Raw genomic sequence first — 7500 nt, 5'->3', positions numbered from 1 at the left:
ATACACGACAGAAGGAATTAATTGTTTTATTTCCACAAACTTCACCTTCAGCAAGCGTAGGTTTTTTTCCATTTTTTTTCTTTCTATCCGAAGAATGTGTCTTTCTCCTAAGACTGAGAGCAAAAAAAAGGAAAAAGAATCAAATCGCACCATCTCTGTAATAGGTGAATGCCTCCTTTTCTCCTGAAGTTGTCGGAATTATTCGTAATAAGATATTGGCTACAATTGAGAAGGTCTTATCAATAAAATTTCCATTTATCCGAGATCTAGGCATAGGTAGCAATCCGTTCTAGAATTTAATTATCTCTCGTGAGAAAATAATCCCACAAACAAAGGAATTGTACAATCAAAGTACGAAATAACGTAAAAAGGACTCCAAAATTGTTTATGAAGGTTTTTTTTAGAAAAAGTTTTTCTATTTTTCTATTGAAATTTGATTGTATGTGGCTATCTAAAAAAATAGAATATGAATGACTCACTATTCACTCGGTTTCTGGGACATAATCATTATGTAGGAGAGATGGCCGAGTGGTTCAAGGCGTAGCATTGGAACTGCTATGTAGGCTTTTTGTTTACCGAGGGTTCGAATCCCTCTCTTTCCGCACCTTTACCTAATTCATCAATATTATTGACCGCAATGTTTCAAATAACAAAGGGTACTTTTATTCCAACTTTCTTTGATGTGGATTCTCTATTCCTAATTTCTGGAATACTGAAAATACTGGAAAGAGGGGGCAAGGAATGAAAATCTTCCTACCCGATCCATGTCTATGATAGATGAATGGAAGTGAAAATTCCCGGATCAAACACCTTACCCCTTTTTTTGTTTTTTGTTGGCCTGGCCCCCTTACTTAGACGCGAAGGGAGTCAAAATCTCTTGTTATTTTAGTTAGATTTAAGTCTGACGAGAATAATATTCTACAACCAGCAATTCATTTATTTTCAAACCAACCCATTTACTATCTATTATTTGATTGACTAATCCTTTATATTGGAATGGGTGAAGAGTCAAATGTTTTGGCAATTCCTCACGGGGGGATGAATCAAGATAATTTTGAATCAGAGTTCTAGACTTTTGTTCATCCCTCGCTGTAATAATATCTTGTGGTTTGCAGCGATAACTTGGTATATCTACTATATGACCATTAACTAAAACATGTCTATGGTTAACTAATTGACGAGCTTGAGGAATAGTCGAAGCCATACCCAATCGGAAAAGTATGTTATCCAAACGCATTTCGAGTAATTGTAGTAAAACTTGACCAGTTGACCCTTTCGCTTTTCTGGCGATACCAACGTATTTAAGCAATTGTCGTTCTGTAAGACCATAATGAAAACGCAATTTTTGTTTTTCTTCTAAACGAATACGATATTGAGATTTTTTACCCAAGCGCGCTTGGTTTCTAAGTTCGCTTCCGACTATAGGCCTTTTACTAGTTAGTCCTGGTAAAGCCCCCAGACGGCGTATTTTTTTGAAACGAGGTCCTCTGTAACGCGACATAAAGACTCCTTTTTTATTTGAAATTTCATAAACCTAAATTCAAACTAAACTAAATGAGAAATATGATAAATGAAGCGAAATCTACTAAAGTATTGTACTACAAAGAAAGTATTGTACTACAAAGAAGAATTAGATGAATTATATCAATATCCGAACCTTATTGTATATAAAAAAAAGGGGGGTTCTTTTCTTGATTTGTTCTACAGAAATCGAACTCCCCCAATTTAAATTCATAATTGGAAGTTCCTACGACAGAATAGATCGGTGACTCTTGAAAAAAGAAAGGGGAAAAGGCCTTTTCAATATTCTTTGATTTCAAAAAGACATTCTCAATTATATAAAAAATCAAAACAAATAGAGAAAAGCCGGCTATCGGAATCGAACCGATGACCATCGCATTACAAATGCGACGCTCTAACCTCTGAGCTAAGCGGGCTCACATAACAGAAATTGTGCATGCATAGGAATTTAATAAACTACTGAGATCTTAGTTATTAACTCTTTATTCTTAGCTATTTTATTCTTAGCTATTGATAACATAATTAATATGAATATAGAAAAGAATATAGAATTTCAAAGAAATATTCCATTTTTTTTTTATTCTAAGACATAAAGAACATAACAATTTGAAAATAAGGATTAAGGAAATATATTTCAATCTATTTATTAAATAGATTATGTTTCTCAATAATCAATTATATGTTTATTAATGATCAATATCTTTATCTTAATATCTTTATCTTAATTAGTATAGTAAGATTTGATTTTTTCATTTTTGAATTCAAATTTGATTATTTGAATTAATTTATAAGTTTTTAGTTTAAATAAGAAATTTGAATTTAATTATTCTAAATAGAATTAATATAAAATAATTAATATAAAATTCTAAATGCAGTTAAATATAGTTAAAATATAGAAAATATATATATATATAGATAGTTATATACTATTTATATAGTAAAGTTAATATGATAGTATAGCTAATATGAATCTAAAATTCGAAAATGAATAGAATTCAAAATTGGAATATATTTATTTAAATATATTGATATTGAATATTCTTTGAATTTTATTTATTAATAAATATTCTATATAAATAAAAAAGAAATATAGAAATAAATAATATAGAGTAGATAGAATAGAAATAACTCGAATTCTTTTCTAAATTAATTTGAAATTAATAGAATGATATTTATAGCCATTACATTAGGTCTAACTATTCCAAATTAATAAATAGAAATGGATTTCTTTTTTATTGAATCTAAAAAAATAAGAGATTTCCATCCATTTTAGTTATCTTTAGTTATGTTATATAGAGCCTATCCGTTCTAAGGAAAAAAGATAAGATAAAAAAAAAAAAAAAAGAAAGGGAATTTCATAATGAACATTAAATGGAAAGAGTTAAAAAACGCTAAGAAAGGTATCTATATATGGTATATATATTGAATCGATAGACTGATAGAATGCTTACAATTATAAAGAAACATGAATTCTAATATTAAAGAGAATTAGCGAATTTAGAATGAATGTTAGATACATTAGATTTTTAAAATAAATTTATATATTTCGTCTTATTTTCTAGAAATAAAATTAAATTAAAAAGAAAACTTAAAAATCAATTAATAATTTTATTAACGAATTTTCATTAATTAACAAATAGCAAATTAAATTATTTTATGAAATTAAATAGATAAAATAAGCATAGAATTAACGAAGCATAATTTAATTAAGTATTTATATTAAATCTATTTAGAATAATTAAATTCAATTTCTATAAACTAAAACTATAAATTAATTCAAATAATCAAATTTGAATTCAAAATGAAAAAATCAAATCTTACTATACTAATTAAGATAAAGATATTAAGATAAAGATATTGATCATTAATAAACATATAATTGATTATTGAGAAACATAATCTATTTAATAAATAGATTGAAATATATTTCCTTAATCCTTATTTTCAAATTGTTATGTTCTTTATGTCTTAGAATAAAAAAAAATGGAATATTTCTTTGAAATTCTATATTCTTTTCTATATTCATATTAATTATGTTATCAATAGCTAAGAATAAAATAGCTAAGAATAAAAGTTAATAACTAAGATCTCAGTAGTTTATTAAATTCCTATGCATGCACAATTTCTGTTATGTGAGCCCGCTTAGCTCAGAGGTTAGAGCGTCGCATTTGTAATGCGATGGTCATCGGTTCGATTCCGATAGCCGGCTTTTCTCTATTTGTTTTGATTTTTTATATAATTGAGAATGTCTTTTTGAAATCAAAGAATATTGAAAAGGCCTTTTCCCCTTTCTTTTTTCAAGAGTCACCGATCTATTCTGTCGTAGGAACTTCCAATTATGAATTTAAATTGGGGGAGTTCGATTTCTGTAGAACAAATCAAGAAAAGAACCCCCCTTTTTTTTATATACAATAAGGTTCGGATATTGATATAATTCATCTAATTCTTCTTTGTAGTACAATACTTTCTTTGTAGTACAATACTTTAGTAGATTTCGCTTCATTTATCATATTTCTCATTTAGTTTAGTTTGAATTTAGGTTTATGAAATTTCAAATAAAAAAGGAGTCTTTATGTCGCGTTACAGAGGACCTCGTTTCAAAAAAATACGCCGTCTGGGGGCTTTACCAGGACTAACTAGTAAAAGGCCTATAGTCGGAAGCGAACTTAGAAACCAAGCGCGCTATAGTCGGAAGCGAACTTAGAACCAAGCGGCTTGGTAAAAATCTCAATATCGTATTCGTTTAGAAGAAAAACAAAAATTGCGTTTTCATTATGGTCTTACAGAACGACAATTGCTTAAATACGTTGGTATCGCCAGAAAAGCGAAAGGGTCAACTGGTCAAGTTTACTACAATTACTCGAAATGCGTTTGGATAACATACTTTTCCGATTGGGTATGGCTTTCGACTATTCCTCAAGCTCGTCAATTAGTTAACCATAGACATGTTTTAGTTAATGGTCATATAGTAGATATACCAAGTTATCGCTGCAAACCACAAGATATTATTACAGCGAGGGATGAACAAAAGTCTAGAACTCTGATTCAAATTATCTTGATTCATCCCCCCGTGAGGAATTGCCAAAACATTTGACTCTTCACCCATTCCAATATAAAGGATTAGTCAATCAAATAATAGATAGTAAATGGGTTGGTTTGAAAATAAATGAATTGCTGGTTGTAGAATATTATTCTCGTCAGACTTAAATCTAACTAAAATAACAAGAGATTTTGACTCCCTTCGCGTCTAAGTAAGGGGGCCAGGCCAACAAAAAACAAAAAAGGGGTAAGGTGTTTGATCCGGGAATTTTCACTTCCATTCATCTATCATAGACATGGATCGGGTAGGAAGATTTTCATTCCTTGCCCCCTCTTTCCAGTATTTTCAGTATTCCAGAAATTAGGAATAGAGAATCCACATCAAAGAAAGTTGGAATAAAAGTACCCTTTGTTATTTGAAACATTGCGGTCAATAATATTGATGAATTAGGTAAAGGTGCGGAAAGAGAGGGATTCGAACCCTCGGTAAACAAAAAGCCTACATAGCAGTTCCAATGCTACGCCTTGAACCACTCGGCCATCTCTCCTACATAATGATTATGTCCCAGAAACCGAGTGAATAGTGAGTCATTCATATTCTTTTTTTTAGATAGCCACATACAATCAAATTTCAATAGAAAAATAGAAAAACTTTTTCTAAAAAAACCTTCATAAACAATTTTGGAGTCCTTTTTACGTTATTTCGTACTTTGATTGTACAATTCCTTTGTTTGTGGGATTATTTTCTCACGAGAGATAATTAAATTCTAGAACGGATTGCTACCTATGCCTAGATCTCGGATAAATGGAAATTTTATTGATAAGACCTTCTCAATTGTAGCCAATATCTTATTACGAATAATTCCGACAACTTCAGGAGAAAAGGAGGCATTCACCTATTACAGAGATGGTGCGATTTGATTCTTTTTCCTTTTTTTTGCTCTCAGTCTTAGGAGAAAGACACATTCTTCGGATAGAAAGAAAAAAAATGGAAAAAAAACCTACGCTTGCTGAAGGTGAAGTTTGTGGAAATAAAACAATTAATTCCTTCTGTCGTGTATCCCCGATTAATGCAGCCTCATATGCTTGAATTTTTGATTTATAGTATTAAGCGAAAGGTTATACCTATACTTATGGGTTAGGTCAACTCTATTCCACTAGTACCAATGGGCGGCATGGGGGAAGAAGCACTACGTTTAGGAATCAACAACACGAAAACTTTGTTAAAAAAAAAATATCCCCCCCTTCCTTATCGGGATCGGAACTAAGAAGAATGGTTGGGACAACAAACATCCATCTCGTTCGTATTTTGGATACCCGTATAACCATCGAAGACTGTTGAAGTGACTAATTCCGGGAAATTAAGCGGCGTTGAGGACAAAGAAATTGTTGGAGTTACCATTTTTTTTATCCAGTACCAACATACTTGATGTTAAGAAAAGATCTTTTACAGGAAGGTTGGCTAGAGATTTATTGTAAAAACACTAGCCCTGCTCAGTTCATAATGAGAATACTGCAATCTTTTTTTATTCTATGTATTTTTATCATTATGCACATAAAGGAGGAGCCGTATGAGATGAAAATCTCACGTACGGTTCTGGAACGGAGATTCTTTGAACCGAATGACGACCGTAACGGATGTCGGCTCAATCCGAAGGAAATTATGCGGAAGCTTTACAGAATTATTATGAAGCTATGCGACTGGAAATTGATCCCTATGATCGAAGTTATATACTTTATAACATAGGCCTTATCCACACAAGTAACGGAGAACATACGAAAGCTTTGGAATATTATTTTCGGGCACTAGAACGAAACCCGTTCTTACCACAAGCTTTTAATAATATGGCCGTGATCTGTCATTACGTGCGACTATCTCCACTATAGAAAGAAAAAAGAAAAGAAAGAGCAAATCCGCTAATAAATACTAGAAAAGAAAAAGGATTTCTACATATATATCGTCCAAAACAACGATTTTTATCAGCTGTAGCAAAGAAAGAAACTTCATAGAAGTTGAAATATGAAGAAATAGATATGCCTAGATACTTTTTTTTCTATGGATAAAAGATCTAATTGATAGAGAAAGCACCGTAAAGATCAATTAGCGAGGTTTTGGGCCAATCCAAGAAGAACTGCTTACTTATATCATGATAGAAAAGTTAGGAATCCACTTATGTAATAGAGTTGATCCCCTAAAGTTTTGAGCAGCGCGGTGTAGTATCAGATCCCAAAGATAGTAAGTCTTTTCTTTTTTATGAAGAAAAGTCTTTTTCACGGATTCTATAGAAATTTATATATCATATATGAAAGTATATGATATAGGAAACCGAGATAGTTACCTTTCAGAAAATTATAATGAGAGTCTAAATGCCGATGCTTTATTCTTCTGAAGGTAGGAGAAAAGATAAAACTAGAAAGCGGATTCCTTTTTTTTATTAATCCAAATTCAAGTTTGAAACTCATGGAATTGTCCTCTTTTTTTTTTGTTAACTCGAGAAAAAAATAGAATAGATCTAAAAAAAAATGGGGCACGAAAAGAATTGACTGCTGAGCCGTATGAGGCAGGAAACTCTCAAGTACGGTTCTAAGGGAAGGTAATTTACTCACCTATTCCGACCGCGGAGAACAGGCCATTCGACAGGGAGATTCGGAAATTGCGGAGGCTTGGTTTGATCAAGCCGCTGAGTATTGGAAACAAGCTATAGCCCTTACCCCTGGTAATTATATTGAAGCGCAAAATTGGTTGAAGATCACAGGGCGTTTTGAATAAGAGCACTCTGTTTATTATTTTATTATTATTAGTATTCTTTTGATTTTATTTTCTTATTTTTTACTATTTCATTTTTTCTATTATTTAGATTTTTATATTATTATTTAAGTTAGTAGTATTTAGAATTTTTTCTATTTTTTTTTTTTTTATTTTTATATTCTAGTTAATTT

General features: G+C 31.0%; 1 protein-coding gene and 4 non-coding genes across 5 annotated transcripts in view; 3 read left to right on the top strand and 2 right to left on the bottom strand.

Moving 5' to 3' along the window:
- Nucleotides 1-514: 514 nt before the first annotated feature.
- Nucleotides 515-602, top strand: TRNAS-GGA (transfer RNA serine (anticodon GGA)). The gene has a single exon. It is a non-coding gene; the product is annotated as a tRNA-Ser (tRNA).
- Nucleotides 603-1864: 1262 nt separating this feature from the next.
- TRNAT-UGU (transfer RNA threonine (anticodon UGU)) lies at nucleotides 1865-1937 on the bottom strand. The gene has a single exon. It is a non-coding gene; the product is annotated as a tRNA-Thr (tRNA).
- Nucleotides 1938-3657: 1720 nt separating this feature from the next.
- Nucleotides 3658-3730, top strand: TRNAT-UGU (transfer RNA threonine (anticodon UGU)). The gene has a single exon. It is a non-coding gene; the product is annotated as a tRNA-Thr (tRNA).
- A 1290-nt stretch (nucleotides 3731-5020) lies between these two features.
- Nucleotides 5021-5108, bottom strand: TRNAS-GGA (transfer RNA serine (anticodon GGA)). Its single transcript has one exon. It is a non-coding gene; the product is annotated as a tRNA-Ser (tRNA).
- Nucleotides 5109-6784: 1676 nt separating this feature from the next.
- The window catches only part of LOC129298198 (photosystem I P700 chlorophyll a apoprotein A1), a 3615-nt gene continuing 2899 nt past the window's right edge, over nucleotides 6785-7500 (top strand). The window contains exon 1 of the mRNA XM_054936596.1: nucleotides 6785-7500. This exon is cut by the window's right edge and continues 2899 nt beyond it. The gene's annotated coding sequence lies outside the window, so the exon portion shown is untranslated.

The sequence above is a fragment of the Prosopis cineraria genome, unplaced genomic scaffold (assembly GCF_029017545.1).
Source record: "Prosopis cineraria cultivar Desert tree isolate PC_DT_omini unplaced genomic scaffold, ASM2901754v1 PC743, whole genome shotgun sequence".
Taxonomy (NCBI): Eukaryota; Viridiplantae; Streptophyta; class Magnoliopsida; order Fabales; family Fabaceae; genus Prosopis; species Prosopis cineraria.
The sequence above is the reverse complement of the archived record's forward strand: the minus strand, read 5'-3'. Positions and strand labels throughout refer to the sequence as shown.